We start from the raw sequence: 17815 nt of genomic DNA on the forward strand, positions 1-17815 counted from the left end.
TTTTTTTTTTTTTAAGATTTATTTACTTATTTAAAAGAGTTACACAGAAAGAGAAGGAGAGGCAGAAAGAGAGGTCTTCCATCCGCTGGCTCACTCCCCAGATGGCTACAAATGGCCAGAGCTGTGCTGATCTGAAGCCAGGAGCCAGGAACTTCTTGTGAGTCTCCCATGCAAGTGCCGGGGCTCAAGGACTTGGGCCATCTTCTGCTTTCTCAGGCCATAGCAGAGAGCTGGACCAGAAGTAGAGCAGCCAGGACTCAAACCGGCACCCATATGGGATACTGGCACTGCAGGCGGAGGCTTTACCTGCTGCGCCACAGCACTTAGGAACCATCTCCACATTGATTTCTTCCACGGTGTCTTTTTCCCTAGGGAGCATCTCTTTGGTTACAATATTTACCTGAAGACAATGCCTTGCTGTTTTCCACTCTAAGGGATCACAATTTGTTGTAGGAGAGTCCAGAATGAGAAGAACAATGACTGTTGCCAAAGCATCTCTCCCTTAGTTTCAAACTTGGTGCCCTGAAGTTCCTTTTCTGGCCAAAGTCCAGCTGGCCAACCTCCCTCTCCATGTTCTGCTGATTTTGTTTGGGATGAAGGCATTGGAGAGACAGTTGGCAGGGAGCTGAATCTGAAGTTAGCAGCCAGGGAAAGCAGGAGAGAGAACTGCCCTTTCACTCCCTGCAGGAAAAGAACCTTGCTGCAGGCAGATTTCATTTCTCACTGAAGGCCAGCGGACTCCTTCCCCTTGGGCTTTACGCTCATTTGTGTGCTCTCCAAATCACCCTGCTTATCTTTAGACAGATTCCCAGCAATCAACTGGACAGAGCTCCAACTGCAAGAGTTCACTGACCCTCCTTGTGTGCAGAATTCCGAAGCTTAACTTTTGTGAGGGAGGGAACTCTGTGTTTAGTCAGTTCCATGGGATATGCCGACATTGCTGGAAACTGGTCCATGCCAAAGCAGACACACACAGCTCTCCTCCGCTTCCGGGGGAAGATGAGGGCCTGAGTGAGCCCGTGTAGGCTCCGGAAACAGAGGGAGAGGAACTTCCAGTATTTTCTGGTGTGTGTTCTTTTTGCTTGATAGAGCCAGGAGAAGTAAGAGTGGAAGAGAAAGTAGTTGAAAAGGGAAAAGGTTCGTGCTTCCATGACTAAAAGCAGTTTTAGTAGAGTTAGGGCTGCGAAGTTCATCAAGAATAGTTTCACTTAGTTAATTAAAACTGTTTCTTGAGTGGGTTTCTTTTTGCCAAGAATCCTTTAGGAGCTGCAACTACAGGAGTGAAGTACCACGGCCCTGCCATCATGGAATTTATATTACAGATAATATATAATATATAACCCAGGCAAGCAGACAACAACCACATAAACAAATAGACCACAATTTTAGCTAGTGATAAGTACTATGAAGAAAAAGAAGATCAGGAAATGATATACTTGTGTGCATTTTATTATTATTGTTATCATTATCATTATTACTATTACTATTTTGAGAGGCAGAGAGACAGATCGAGCCCCTGTCCCTGATAAAATCCCCAAATGCCTTCAAAGGCTGGGGCTGAAATCAGGAGGTGGGAACTCAATCCAGATCTACATGATGGTAGGGACCCAGTCACTTGAGCCATCAACTGCTGCTGAGATTCTGTGTGGAAAGCCCCAGCCCCCACCTGCCAGAGATGAGGCAGCAAAACCATGGTTTTGCAAAGACTGTGCAGTGGCAGGAAGCAGGCCAGAGACTGGCACAAGCCCGTTGGATCCAACGTGGCACCCAGATTAACTGCTGCCTGACCTCCAACCTCATTATCCCCTCATGGTAATACATTAGCATGGGAAAAATCACCCCGCCCTTGTGCTATGGCAGTTTACGATTGCTAGGACAACCCATGGAATAACCCTATGAGGACAGGAGACAGGAGAGGAGTGGAGCCCAGGTTCCTGGAAACTGCTGCCCCTTTCATAAAAATAGATATTCCTCCCAAATATTAACGTAAATGTATCAAACCCCATAAAAGAGGAACCAAGACAAGCCACAGGTGCTGCTCTGTCTGTGGAACAGCCTGTTTTTTTTTTTTTGCCACTTTCTCTAATGAAAAGTAAAAACTCTTGGTTTCACTTTGCTGACTCACAACTGATTTCTATCTTAAGCTGAAGCCAAGAATTCAGCTGGGGCAGGGGGAGGGGGCAGCAGCATGGAGACCCACAAGGGCTCCTCGCGTGCAGTAACACTGCCTCCCGTGGTTTGCATAAGCAGGATAGTACAGTCAGGAGCCAGAGCTGAGCACTGAACCCAGTCACTATGATATGGGACACAGGTACCCTAACTGGCATCATAACTACTAGGCCAAGTGCTGCCCTAGTGTGTATACATTTTAGATAAGCTGTCGAGAAAGCTTCTAGGAGGAAGTGTTTGAACAGAGAACCTGGGGTGAAGGAGTGAGCAAGCCATGTGAACATTTTATCAGGAAAACTGGGGAGTACTTTCTTCTTCCTCTAGCTTGGGATGCATCAAAATGTAGTTTGTCCCCACCTGAATGAGAAAGACGGGGGAATTAGAGTCCTATCTTCTATTTGCAGATACAAGGTGGGGACATTCGCTTGGGGTGTTGCCCAACAATCAGCTTCCAACTTTTATTACCTGTGATGAGTAAAGGATGTGGGGGAGTGCTAGTTCCCTAAAGAAACTGCCTCCTCCAAGAAGTACGCCAAGCTATTAGCTAAGGGTTAGGGGAGTATCCAAGATAAAGAAAAGGGGGAGTAGGAGAGTTCTTCCTGCTTGCAATATTTTATGCCATTTTTGTTCAGAGATCTAACTCATGAACCATTGGAAGGAAGAACTCTATGTGTGTCTTTCAAGTAAAATAGAAATAACTGTAGAGTATGACTGAACTGTTTTCTTGCAGCTTGCTCTGTTTGTAGTGGCCTGGGCCCCTGTAAGTGCAATGTTGCAAGACAAACCTTCTGGAACATCCCCTGAAAAACAAGCTCAAGTGAGCAAAAGGTTTCAGATTCTCTGCCAGTGTTCTAGTGCCTCCTTCTGTAAACACTGCATTCTTCAGCTCTACTGCACCCAAATGGGGTCCCAAGGTCTGAGCTGTAGCTGGGCTGAAGCCTGGTGGTACAGGGGAGAGGGGAGGGCAAGGATTCCAAGTCCCATAGAGTTGCCTACATTACAAGCTGGGCTGTGGGCAAAAGTGACGTAGTTGGCTGGGGGGAGTATAGCATTTGAATCCCAACACAGCTACCTCAGTGTGGTGCCCTGGGCAGGTTATTTAACCTCTTTGGGCATTCACTTCTTTATCTGGAGGACAGGATTAATAAAGGTCCCTCTGTCACAGAGCCATTGTTGGGATTAATGGAGCTAATACACAGGGGTCTTCAAAAAATTCATGAAAAATATGTATTATGAAAATACTATGCATGGATTTCAAAGTTTTTGACTCATAACCATCTTTTAATTCCATTTTTTTCAACAAGTTTTGAAGTACTCTTGCATACGCAGTCTTGAGTACAATGAGTTCTACAGGTGTCAGCTGTTACTAATGACAGGTTGATTTTTTTTTTCCCAGCAGGCCAAGGCACACAGGCAACCAGGACTGCCTTAGCAGTGATTTATTGGCAAAGTTTTACTTCACAAGGCAAGGGCTGTGCCTTAAGAAGCAACAGCAGCGGGCGAAGAGGAGAGGAGAAGTCCGCAGAGAAGAGCAAACGTGTGCGTGAAGTGGGCAATGAATGTATTACTTTCCAGTCTGGATTCTTGCCTCCCACAGAGATGGAAGTGCTAAAGAGAGGCTGGTACTGTGTGCAAATACGAACAGAATTTAACAGTGAGGAAATAAATTCACATTCACATGGGAGTGTGGGCCGCCCCACACTGAGAAATACCCCTCATGAGTGGGCTAAACAGTTGCCCATAAATGAGAGAGAAAAGTGGTAAATCTAGGTGAGGGCGGGGGAAGGCCCTCTGAGCCTGGTCTGCAGTGGGAAGACAACTTTCCCCTGCGTTTCACCTCTTTTTATAAGGAAGGGGGTGACACCCCAGGCAGATACACCCCCCAGGTGAGCTCTGAGCATGCACCTGGGTAGGCAGACACCTCCTGGGAAGGCGGGGTACCAAGCGGACAGTTAAAGAGGTAGGGTTACATTGCAGGGGTATAGGAGTTCCGGAGTTCCAGCTCGCCTAAACTTTAACTGCCTAGTTTAACCATATCGTAAGGAAAAGAAGCAACAACCTGGGAGGCTGGGGGAAGAGAAGAGACATAAAGAAAAGAGACTTCATGGGGTGGGCTGTTCCTCGAGGGGCAACAGCAATGAGAGGGCGTGGGGGCTGCATTTGTATCTGCTGGGGCTTATGATCCCTGGAGCTGACGCTGACAGTGGCATCTTGCAGGTCTTGTGGTCGCATGCATAGGCAGGACGCTCTCAGGGTTGGGGTGTGGGTAAAGCAGCAGGCGGTCCTGTCCTGTGGCGAGTTCTCCAGGATAGCCAGGTGTGAAGAGTTCTTGTAAAAGAGGTCTCGGAGAAAAGCAAAAATGAAAGACAGCTGCATGTCTCCAGGCGTCCGTGGAGTCATTTCTGCTCCAGGGAGGCCCTGCTCTTTCTTCTGTATCTGGGTTCCTGCTCCTCTCCAGTGCTGCTTTAGCAACTGCCACTTCCTGCTTGCAGATGGTGTCCCTGTGTTAGGGGCTCTGAGCGCTCATGGGTTGCCTGGCCCCTCTCTACCCTCAGTGGCAATCTGAGTTTGTTCAGTGGAGGTATATTCTCTGTTTTGAATTGAAAGGGAGGCTATATTCCCTAACAATTAGCACATTTCCCACTGTAGGGACACTGAGTTTTCTTACTCTCTCCATCCCCCTACACCTACTCTTGGAAAGGTCAATTAAGGTCTCCCTATGACAGAGCCATTCTTCTACCCCCTTGAAGGCAGCTTCTCCAGGGCCTCCCATGGGCCCTGCAGCTTTCCTTACTGAACCTTACAGTAAGGCTGAGTGTCTGCTCCTGCCAAGCAATGGGCATCCCAAGGGCAGATGCAATGGGTGTTTTCTGACAACCTTTCCTAACTCTTGGAAAGGATTTCTTCTGTGGGAATGGATGCAACCTTCTAAACTTTTTCTACCTAGAGGCATGTCAAAAAAAAACAAAGATTTTGTTGGCCAAATTTAATCTTCCTTGGGAAATCTAAGTACTTTAAATCCTTTTATGGAGAATGGTATTAAATAGTATGCAGGAAAATACAAAGAAATGGAAAACCTGGTGATTGTTTAAAAAATGCTGATACAGTCATGACACTCTACATTAGGCATTTTAATATATATTTTAAAAAAATATTTATTTGAAAGAGTTATGAGAGGCCGGTGCCACGGCTCACTTGGCTAATCCTCCACCTGTGACGCTGGCACCCTGGGTTCTAGTCCTGGTTGGGGTGCTGGATTCTGTCCCAGTTGCTCCTCTTCCAGTCCAGCTCTCTGTTGTGGCCCGGGAGTGCAGTGGAGGATGGCACCTGGCTCCTGGCTTCGGATCGGCGTAGCATGCCGGCAGTAGTGGCCATTTGGGGGTGAAGAAGCTGAAGGAAGACCTTTCTCTCTGTCTCTCTCACTGTCTAACTCTGCCTGTCAAAAAAAAAAAAAAAAAAAGGAGAGAGGTCTTCCATCTGCTGGTTCATTCCTCAAGTGACTACAGTGGCCAGGGCTGAGCCAGGTCAAAGCCAGGAGCTTCAACCGGGTCTCCCACATGTGTGGTAGGGGCCCAAACACCTGGGCCATCTGCTGCTGCTCTTCCCAGGCCGTTAGAAAGCTGAATCAGAAGTGGAGAAGATGGGACATCAACTGGCACCCATATGGGATGCTGGTGTCACAGGTGGTGGCGCTACCTGCTGGCATCAATGCTGGCCCCAGCATTTTAATATTACAAGCGGCCCACTGATCATTGTCTCTGGACAATGTCCACATAAGCTTGAGAACCTTCATGCTCTGCCCTTACTTGCCTTTCTAGCTTCATTGCTCCACATTCTAAATGCCTCTCTGAGCTTCTCTCATCACTGCAACCAGCCGACACATTTTGGTCTCTGGTTTTGCCATTTGCTGTTTCTTCTGCCCAGAGTGTTGCTCCCGTTCCCCCAGGCCCTGTGATCCTGTACCTGACTAACTCAGGTACAGGAGTTAGACCTGGAAGATGAGGTCTCAGCGGAGTCATTTCTGCTTCAGGGAGGCCCTGCTGGGTCTTCCATGTCTGGGTTTGTGCTCTTCTTGGATGCTGCTTTAGCAGCTGTCACTTCCTGCACAGCAGGTGGTGTCACCCTGTTGGGGGATCTGAGCATCTCATCGATGTACCCATACCCCCCTGCATTCTCCATGGCAACCTGGAGAGAAACCGATGAATTTGTTTAATGGAGGCATGTTCTGTGCTTTCTAGGAGTGTACACTCTGATGATAGAGCCAAGAAGTACACTGAACACAAATAGAACTGTAAAGCTAATAGCTCAGCTAGTTTCCCCGTAGATGAATTTCTTTTTTTTAAATTTACATGTATTTGTTTAAAAGAGAGATTTCCCATCTGCTTGCTGCCTGTGACAGCCAGAGCTGAGCCAGGTCTAAGTGAGGAGCATAGAACTCATTCCAGATCTCCCATGTATATGTGGCAAGGGTTGTGGCAGGGACCCAGATACTTGGCCATCACTGCTTCCTCTCAAGGTGTGCATTAGCAGGAAGCTGGAACTGGAAGCAGAGCTGGAACCTGAACCCAGGTATGCTGATATGGCAAGTGGGCATCCAAGCAGCCTCTTAACTGCTTTGCCAAATGTTCATCTCATGAGTGGATTTCCATGAAGATTTTGCTCAAAGTTAGCTGGAGAATGGGTGGCCTGGCGGGGAGCGCTGAGGGGTGAGGTGGGGAAGTAAGCCGAGTCCAATCAGGAAGGCCTTTGTAAGTGAGACTGAGGACTTGGAATGTTGTTGGAGGATGATGAGGAAACAAGGAAAACTTCTGAGTCAGGGAAATCCACCGACCTCAAAGCTTCCCATGACAAAACAATTACGCACTTCTTGTCTGCAGAGTCCACCTCTAACTAGCATCTTTCCCCACAAGGTATTGGGAAGCCTCCATGTTTCAGACTTCTCTAGATCTGTCACATCCCAGCTGTGCCTTTCATCAGCTGAGTGACCTTATGCAAATGAGTTAAGATCTCCAAACATCATTATTCTTGGAGATAATATATGTGAAGTACTTAGCACAGTGAGTGGAACAGAATAGTCAGCAGCAGTGACTGCGTTGGTACAGACATGGTGCAGATGATCTTTCAACATGACAGAATAAAGGAGCCACCCCTGGGGTCATCACTCTGGGAAGTGGGAAAAGGCCCATTGTTTGGCACAAGTGTTTCCTGGGGTCAGGACACAGTGAATCTCCCCTTCTCCTTCTCCTTCTCTTTCCCAGGATTGACACCCATTCAGCAGGGAGCTCACGGAGAGCAAGGACCCATGAGAAGCAGAGTCTGGAGACCAGGGATAAAAGGGAGGAAAGGATGAAGGAATGTGGGGGAGGGCAGGAAGACTGAAAATCCAAGAGGCTTGTCTTGCTACAGTTGGTAATTAGCCATGTTTGTCCCCAACATAGCATACATGTTTGCATGGATATGAACACACACACATACGCTCAACACACCAGGGAAATGTCTAGGGGAAGGGAAGCTTTTGGCACAGTAAAATAGCTGTTCTCCAGCTTCCACTGCAGACTAGGTAATAGGTTAAAATGCACTTTGAGTTAGACCATTGTATGTGAGTTTCTGCATCCAATTTGTGTGAGCATGTGGGGTAGGGCAGCACTGTTCACTTGTTCCTCTGGGCCACGCTGCAGGGTGTAGTGTCAGGCACATTCTTGTTGCTGCTGCTGTCACTGATTTTGTGTGAATGCAGAGACCCTCCACTGAAGTTGTGAGAGTTCTGATTTCCTTGGGTGATCAAAGGGGAGGCACAAGGTGTGAAAAATGGAGGTCAACTTGGGGTCAGTTCTCTCTGGAAACGTTTCTGTATTTGAACCCAGCCTTATCTAAAGACTATGAGAAAGGGCAATCATTCTAGTATAGTAGGCTGTACATCCTAATAAACAAGCCTCTCCCTGTACCCACACCATGCCCCAACAAAGGAATTAGGCTCTTTTAAAATTCACAATGGCCAGAGCTGAAGCTGGGAACTGGGAACTTAATCCAGGTCTCCCTTGCTGGTGGCAGAAACCCAAATACTTTGAACCATCATCCGTTGCCTCTCAGGCTGTGCATTGATGGGTAGCTGCAGTCAGGAGGCTGAGCCAGGCATCAAATTCAGACACTATGATGTGGGATGGGGACATTGTAAGTACTAGGCAAAGTGCTTGCTCCACCTCTAGACTCATCTCTGCTGTTTAAATTTCAATCCATTTTAAAAAGAGAATGGCACAGAGAAGAGTATTGAAACTCTTTCAGTTTTTCCCCCTAAGAAAAAGATTAATGTCTTTTAGCATTCATTGCCCATTTTCAGCTTGATGCAACTGTTCAGACTCCTGACTTGACACCACTGAAAATCTGCTGCACATATGGAGCAAATAGGGAGCCACTCCCAAGCACCAGAGTCACAACTGGCTGTGACCTGGGCTTGCCTTGGCCTTTCTTTCCAATTTCTGGGCCAGAGATTTCCAAATTCTGTAGATGAGACAGCAAATTAAAAAGAAAACGGCGCAAGATGTAGCTGTGATTTGTAGTGCAGCAAAAGGGGTTAAAAAAAGAATGTGGGCCTCACATGAGAGCTTTGTTAGGGTGCAGTTTTCATGGTAATGGTGTCACAGTGTTCAAAGTGAAGCGGGTTTTAATAGAAAGCAAATAGAACTTTTCAGAATGAGTACTAACTCCATGTGAGTTTGGCATAACAGCCTGTTACCATTACCCAGATTGATTTACTTTTCCTACTGATTTTAAAGGCTGAAATGTTGGCACGTTTGGATGATTCCATGATGGAAACACCTGTACTGTGAGCCTAGTGATTGGTTCCAAACATAAAGATGTCCCAGCCAAAGCCAACTTATTGCGCATGGCCCTGGGAAACACCTGGTGTGCTGAAGGCAGGGGAAATTGGGCTGTGGTCAAAGTATATGCAGAGAGATCATCTAAAAGTGCAGGGACAACAAGATCTGTGACAACCAGACTGCTCTGGAGGAAGAGAGGACCTACCACCTGCTGAGTAAACTAGGGAATACATAAGAATAGTGATGCCCATGGCTTTTCTTCACAGGGCTTAATAGTTTGCTGAAGCATCATTTGGACCAATGACTGATGCTATCATTAAATAAAGGTCAATATTCAACTAACCTGAACTAAATAATGATACTCAATGGCGGCAGAAACTCTGTGTTGTCTCTTAGTATCTGCTTTCCTCCTTGCATACTGGTGAAGTTACTGGCTGAGTGTGACACCTCCTCCCTGGTAGCAAGGTGTGGCTGGCACCAAGACAAGCTAAAGGCTTACAAATCAAAGTGATTTATACCTTCTGGTTTCTCCCTTAAAGGGCAAAGCCATGACCCTTTCTTGTTCTTTATTTTTTTTCTGCTAGCTAGAATGCAGTCATGATGGACCAATCAATATAAACCATGAGCTGGAAGCTGTGTTTTGAAGATGGCACAAAAAAGAATATGGGAGGCCGGCGCCGCGGCTCAATAGGCTAATCCTCCACCTGGCAGCACCGGCACACCGGGTTCTAGTCCCTGTCAGGGCGCCGGATTCTGTCCCGGTTGCCCCTCTTCCAGGCCAGCTCTCTGCTGTGGCCAGGGAGTGCAGTGGAGGATGGCCCAAGTGCTTGGGCCCTGCACCCCATGGGAGACCAGGAGAAGCACCTGGCTCCTGCCTTTGGATCAGCGCGGTGTGCCGGCTGCAGCGTGCCAGCCGTGGCGGCCATTGGAGGGTGAACCAATGGAGGAAGACCTTTCTCTCCTTCTCTCTCACTGTCCACTCTGCCTGTCAAAAAAAAAAAAAAAAAAAAAAAAGGGAGTGGGCATTTGGTATGCCAAAAGTCACCACTTGAGACACCCACATCCCATCTCAGAGTGACTGTGTTTGAGTCTCAGTGGCTTCCAGTCTGCTTCCTGCTAGTGCACACCCTGGAAGGCAGAAGGTAGTGCTGAGGTGTTGAGTATTGAGTTCCTGGCTTCAGCCTGGCCCAGCCCTAGCTGTTGTGTGTATTTGGGGAGTGAACCAGTAGATAGAAGGCCTCTCTGTTTCTCTGTCTCTCTGCTTCTGAAGTAAAATGAGAATAAGTAAAAAAAATTCACCAGAATTTATTGTTTGTTTATTTCTGTATGAGAGCCATTCTCACTGGGATTAGGTGAAACCTCATTGTGGTTTTGTTTTGCATTTCCCTGGTGGCTAGTGATCTTGAGTATTTTTTTAACTTTTATTTAATAAATATAAATTTTGAAAGTACAACTTTTGGATTATAGCGGTTTTTTCCCCCATAACCACCCTCACACCTGCAAACCATCCCATCTCCTACTCCCTCTGCCATCCCATTCTTCATTAAGATTCATTTTTAATTATCTTTATATACTGAAGATCAACCTAGTGCATACTAAGTAAATATTTCAACAGTTTGCACCCACACAGACACACAAAGTATAAAGTACTGTTTGAATACTAGTTTTACCATTAATTTGCATAGTACAGCACATTAAGGACAGAGATCCTACATGGGGAGTAAGTGCACAGTGACTCCTTTTGCTAATTTAACAACTGACAATTATTTATGATGTCAGTAATCACCCGAGGCTCTTGTCATGAGCTGCCAAGGCTATGGAAGCCATTTGAGTTCGCCAACTCCCATCTTATTTAGACAAGGCCATATTCAAAGTGGAAGTTCTCTCCTCCCTTCAGAGAAAGGTACCTCCTTCTTTGATGGCCCTGTTCTTTCCACTGGGATCTCACTCACAGAGATCTTTAATTTAGGTCATTCACATGCAATCTACCTAAATTGAACCATGAAGACATAGAAAACCTAAATAGACCCATAACTGAAACAGAAATTGAAACAGTAATAAAGGCCCTCCCAACAAAGAAAAGCCCAGGACCAGATGGATTCACTGCTGAATTCTACCAGACATTTAAAGAAGAACTAATTCCATTTCTTCTCAAACTATTCAGAACAATTGAAAAAGATGGAATCCTCCCAAATTCTTTCTGTGAAGCCAGCATCACCTTAATCCCTAAGCCAGAGAAAGATGCAGCACTGAAAGAAAATTATAGACCAATATCCCTGATGAACATAGACGCAAAAATCCTCAATAAAATTCTGGCCAATAGAATACAACAACACATCAGGAAAATCATCCACCCAGACCAAGTGGGATTCATCCCTGGTATGCAGGGATGGTTCAACATTCGCAAATCAATCAATGTGATTCACCACATTAACAGACTGCAAAAGAAAAACCATATGATTATCTCAATAGATGCAGAGAAAGCATTCAATAAAATTCAACACCCTTTCATGATGAAAACTCTAAGCAAATTGGGTATAGAAGGAACATTCCTCAATATAATCAAAGCAATTTATGAAAAACCCATGGCCAGCATCCTACTGAATGGGGAAAAGTTGGAAGCATTTCCACTGAGATCTGGCACCAGACAGGAATGCCCACTCTCACCACTGCTATTTAACATAGTTCTGGAAGTTTTAGCCAGAGCCATCAGACAAGAAAAAGAAGTTAAAGGAATACAAATTGAGAAGGAAGAAGTCAAACTATCCCTCTTTGCAGATTATATGATTCTCTACTTAGAGGATCCAAAGAACTCTACTAAGAAACTATTGGAACTCATAGAGGAGTTTGGCAAAGTGGCAGGATATAAAATCAATGCACAAAAATCACCAGCCTTTGTATACACAGGCAATGCCACAGCTGAGAAAGAACTTCTAAGATCAATCCCATTCACAATAGCTACAAAAACAATCAAATACCTTGGAATAAACTTAACCAAGGACGTTAAAGATCTCTACGATGAAAACTACAAAACCTTAAAGAAAGAAATAGAAGAGGATACCAAGAAATGGAAAAATCTTCCATGCTCATGGATTGGAAGAATCAACATCATCAAAATGTCCATTCTCCCAAAAGCAATTTATAGATTCAATGCAATCCCAATCAAGATACCAAAGACATTCTTCTCAGATCTAGAAAAAATGATGCTGAAATTCATATTGAGGCACAAGAGACCTCGAATACCTAAAGCAATCTTGTACAACAAAAACAAAGCCGGAGGCATCACAATACCAGATTTCAGGACATACTACAGGGCAGTTGTAATCAAAACAGCATGGTACTGGTACAGAAACAGATGGATAGACCAATGGAACAGAATTGAAACACCAGAAATCAACCCAAACATCTACAGCCAACTTATATTTGATCAAGGATCTAAAACCAATTCCTGGAGCAAAGATAGTCTATTCAATAAATGGTGCTGGGAAAACTGGATTTCCACTTGCAGAAGCATGAAGCAAGACCCCTACCTTACACCTTACAGAAAAATCCACTCAACATGGATTAAAGACCTAAATCTACGACCTGACACCATCAAGTTATTAGAGAACATTGGAGAAACCCTTCAAGATATTGGCACAGGTAAAGAGTTTCTGGAAAAGACCCGGGAGGCACAGGCAGTCAAAGCCAAAATCAACTATTGGGATTGCATCAAATTGAGAAGTTTCTGTACTGCAAAAGAAACAGTCAGGAGAGTGAAGAGACAACCGACAGAATGGGAAAAAATATTTGCAAACTATGCAACAGATAAAGGGTTAATAACCAGAATCTACAAAGAGATCAAGAAACTCCACAACATCAAAACAAACAACCCACTTAAGAGATGGGAGAAATCCAAAAAAGAGGAAATCCAAATGGCCAACAGGCACATGAAAAAATGTTCAAGGTCACTAGCAATCAGGGAAATGCAAATCAAAACCACAATGAGGTTTCACCTCACCCCGATTAGAATGGCTCACATACAGAAATCTACCAACAACAGATACTGGCGAGGATGTGGGGAGAAAGGGACACTTACTCACTGTCGGTGGGAATGCAAACTGGTCAAGCTGCTATGGAAGTCAGTCTGGAGATTCCTCAGAAACCTGAAGATAACCCTACCGTTCAACCCAGCCATCCCACTCCTTGGAATTTACCCAAAGGAATTTAAATTGGCAAACAAAAAAGCGGTCTGCACCCTAATGTTTATTGCAGCACAATTCACAATAGCCAAGACCTGGAACCAACCTAAATGCCCATCAACGGTAGACTGGATAAAGAAATTATGGGATATGTACTCTTTAGAATACTATACCGCAGTAAAAAACAATGAAATCCAGTCATGTGCAACAAAATGGAGGAATCTGGAACACATCATGCTGAGTAAAATAAGCCAGTCCCAAAGGGAAAATATCATATGTTCTCCCTGATTGGTGACAACTGATTGAACACCAAAAAGGAAACCTGTTGAAGTGAAATGGACACTATGAGAAATGGTGACTTGATCAGCCTAGCCCTGACTGTTAATGAACAACTTAATACGTTATCCCTCTTAGTATTTTTTTTGTCTGTTCTACTTAATACTACTGGTTTAATTCTGTAATTAATACACAGTTATTCTTAAGTGTTAACATTTAACTGAAATGTGATCCCTGTTAAATATAAGAGTGGGAATAAGAGAGGGAAGAGATGTACAATTTGGGACATGCTCAAGCTGACTTGCCCCAAATGGTAGAGTTAGAAACATACCAGGGGATTCCAATTCAACCCCATCAAGGTGGCATGTACCAATGCCATCTCACTAGTCCAAGTGATCAATTTCAGTTCACAATTGATCATTGTCACTCCCCCTCTTCGTGGAGGAACGACACAGGACCCTGCGCTGTTCTTTTGTCTGCTCGGCCCTCCCCGGGTTTGCTGCTGGTTCTTCCCGGGTTGGCTGCCGTCCCTTCCACCTCCGTGGAAGGGCGGTTCCCCCTGCCACATTCCCCACTTCCACGGGGGAGCGGCACACCGCCGGCCGGCTCTCTCGGGGGCTGCACAGGTGTTCCCTCAGATGTTCCTCGTGCATGTTGTCTCTCTCCTCCTATATAGTCCTCTTCCACCAATCCCAACTCTGCTACCCACACGCCGAGTACCCTGCTCTCCTCCAATCAGGAGCAGGTCCTACAGTTTATTGGTTGAACTGGAGGCAGCTGTGTAGAAGCTGTTTCTCCCTTCTCAGCACCATATTGTGGGAGAGCAGATGCATAGAATAAGTCTTAATTCCAGTAACTTAGTCCAGTCTGGGTTGCTCCCCACAATCATAATGAAAGGACTAAGAGTCAAAGGGATCACATAAACAAGTCTAGTACCTGCTAATACTAACCGATAGAATAAATAAAGGGGAGAGCGATCAAACATGGGAAGTGAGATACACAGCAGACTCATAGAATGGCGGATGTCCTAAACAGCACTCTGGCCTCAGAATCAGCCCTAAAGGCATTCGGATCCGGCTGAAAAGCCCATGAGAGTATTTCAGGCATGGAAAGCCAAGACACTCTGGCAAAAACAAAAAACAAAAAACAAACAAACAAAAAAAACCACAAACCTAAATGAAAGATCTCTGTGAGTGAGATCCCAGTGGAAAGAACAGGTCTTCAAAGAAGGAGGTACCTTTCTCTGAAGGGAGGGGAGAACCTCCACTTTGACTATGACCTTGTCTAAACAAGATAAGAGTCGGAGAACTCAAAAGGCTTCCATAGCCTTGGAAACTCATGACTGGAGCATAGGGAGATTACTGATGCCATAAACAGGAGTGTCAATTTGTAAAGTCAACAACAGGAGTCACTGTGCACTTACTCCTCATGTAGGATCTCTGTCCTTAATGTGCTGTACATTGAGATTTAATGCTATAACTAGTACTCAAACAGTATTTTTCACTTTGTGTTTCTATGTGGGTGCAAACTGTTGAAATCTTTACTTAATGTATACTAAACTGATCTTCTGTATATATAGAAAATTGAAAATGAATCTTGATATGAATGGAAGGGGAGAGAGAGCAGGAAAGGGGAGGGTTGTGGGTGGGAGGGAAGTCATTGAGCAGGGGGAGCCAATGTAGTCCATATGCTGTACTTTGGAAATCTATATTCATTAAATAAAAGTTAAAAAAAATAATTTAGGTCATTTTTTTGCCAGAGTGTCTTGGTTTTTCATGCCTGAAATACTCTCATGGGCTTTTTAGCCTGATCAGAATGCCTTAAGGGCTGATTCTGAGGCCAGAGTGCTGTTTAGGGCATCTGCCATTCTATGAGTCTGCTGTGTATCCAGCTTCCCATGTTGGATTGTTCTCTCCTTTTTAATTCTATCAGTTATTATTAACAGACACTGGTCTTGTTTATGTGATCCCTTTGACACAATTCTATGTTTGTGATCAATTAGGAACTTAAACTGATCACTTTTGACTAGTAAGATGGCATTGGTACATGCCAACTTAATGGGATTTGGAATCCCATGGCATGTTTCTAGCTTTACCATTAGGGGTAAGTCCGAGTGTGTGCCAAACTGTACATCTCCTCCCTTTCTTATTCCCACTCTTATTTTTAACAGGGATCAATTTACAGTTAAATTTAAACACGTAAGATTAATTGTGTGTTAATTAAAGAGTTCAACCAATAGTATTAAATAGAACAAGAAAAAACTAGTAAGAATAAAATAGTAAGCTGTTCCTCGACAGTCAGGACAAAGGCTGATTAAATCATTGTTTCTCATTCTGTCCGTTTCACTTGTACAGGTTTACTTTTAGGTGCTTAGTTGTCTCAGATCAGGGAGAACATATGATATTTGTCCCTTTGGGACTGGCTTATTTCATGATCCTGAGTATTTTTTCATGTGTCTGATGGCCATTTGAAATTCCTCTTTGGAAAAATGTGTGTTCAAGTCCTTTGCTCATATATTTTTTTAAAGGTTTATATTTATTTGAATCAGAATTACACAGAGAGAGGAGAGGCAGAGAAAGGGAGAGGTCTTTCATCCAATGGTTCATTCCCCAGTTGGCTACAATGGCTGGGGTTTTGCTGATCCAAAACCAGGAATTGGGATCTTCCTCCAGGTCTCCCATGCGGGTGCAGAGACCCAAGCACTTCGACCATCTTCTACTGCTTTCCCAGGCTATAGCAGAGAGCTGGATTAGAAGAGGAGCAGCCAGGCCTATGCGAAATGCTGGCACTTCAGGCCAGGGCGTTAACCTGCTTGCCATGGTGCCAGCCCCACTTTGTCCCCCCTTTTTAACTTAAATGTTTCTTTTGCTATTATTGTGTGTCTGGATATTAATCTATTATCAGTGGCGCAGTTTGCAAATATTTTCTCCCATTCTGTCCATTGCCTCTTTTCTGAGTATTTCCTTTGTAATGCAGAAGCTTCTTAGCTTGAAATAATTCCATTTGTCTATTTTGTCTTTTATTGCTTGGGCTTCTGGGGTCTTTTCCAAGAAGTCTTTGCTTAGCCAATATGTTGCAGAGTTTCTGCAAAGTTCTCCTCTAGTAATTTGATGGTGTCAGGTCGTGGTCTCAGATCCTTGATTCATTTTGAGTTGATTTTTATGGTAAGATAAGGTTCATAAGATAAGTTGCTTCATACTTCTGCATGCAGAGATCCAATTTTCCCAGCACTATTTGTTGAAGAGATTGTCCTTTCTCCAGAGATTAATTTTAGCTCTTTTGTCAAAAAATTAGTTGGTTGGAGATGCATGGATTTATATCTGGAGTTTGTATTCTGTTTCATTGATCTAATCTACATGGCTGTTTTTGTGCCAGTAGCAGGCTGTTTTGATTGTAACTGCCCCATAGTATTTCTTTTTTTTTTTTTTTTTTTTGACAGGCAGAGTTAGAGAGAGACAGAGAGAAAGGTCTTCCTTCTGTTGGTTCACCCCCAAAATGGCTGCTACGGCTGGTGCGCTGCTCTGATCTGAAGCCAGGAGCCAGGTGCTTCCTCCTGGTCTCCCATGCGGGTGCAGGGCCCAAAGACTTGGGCCATCCTCCACTGCCTTCCCGCGCCACAGTGGAGAGCTGGACTGGAAGAGGAGCAACCAGGCCAGAACCGGCGCCCCAACAGGGACTAGAACCTGGTGTGCTGGCGTCGCAGGCAGAGGATTAGCCTAGTGAGCCACGGCGCTGGCCTAACCCCATAGTATTTCTTAAAATCTAGTATTTTGGTGCTTCTGGCTTTGTTTTTGTTGTATAAGATTGCTTTAGCTATTTGGGGTCTCTTATGTTTCCATATGAATTTTAGCACCATTTTTCCAGATCTGAGAAGAATGTCATTGGTATTTTGATTGGGATTGCATTGAATTTATAAATTGATTTTGGTATTATAGACATTTTGACATCAATTTTTCCAATCCATGGACATGGAAGATTTTCCCATTTTTTTGTGTTTTCTTCTTTAATGTTTTGTAATTTTTAACATTTTTTTTTGACAGACAGAGTGGACTGTGAGAGAGAGACAGAGAGAAAGGTCTTCCTTCTGTTGGTTTACCCCCCAAAGGCCACTGCAGGCAGCGCGCTGTGGCCGGCGCACTGCGCTGATTGAAGCCAGGAACCAGGTGCTTCTCCTGGTCTCCCATGTGGGCACAGGACCCAAGGACTTGGGTCATCCTCCACTGCACTCCTGGGCCACAGCAGAGAGCTGGACTGGAAGAGGAGCAACCGGGACAGAATCCGGCGCCCTGACCGGGATTAGAACCCGGGGTGCCGGTGCCTCAGGCGGAAGATTAACCTATTGAGTTACGGCGCCAGCCAATGTTTTGTAAT

Source organism: Oryctolagus cuniculus, chromosome 13, assembly GCF_964237555.1.
Source record: "Oryctolagus cuniculus chromosome 13, mOryCun1.1, whole genome shotgun sequence".
Taxonomy (NCBI): domain Eukaryota; kingdom Metazoa; phylum Chordata; class Mammalia; order Lagomorpha; family Leporidae; genus Oryctolagus; species Oryctolagus cuniculus.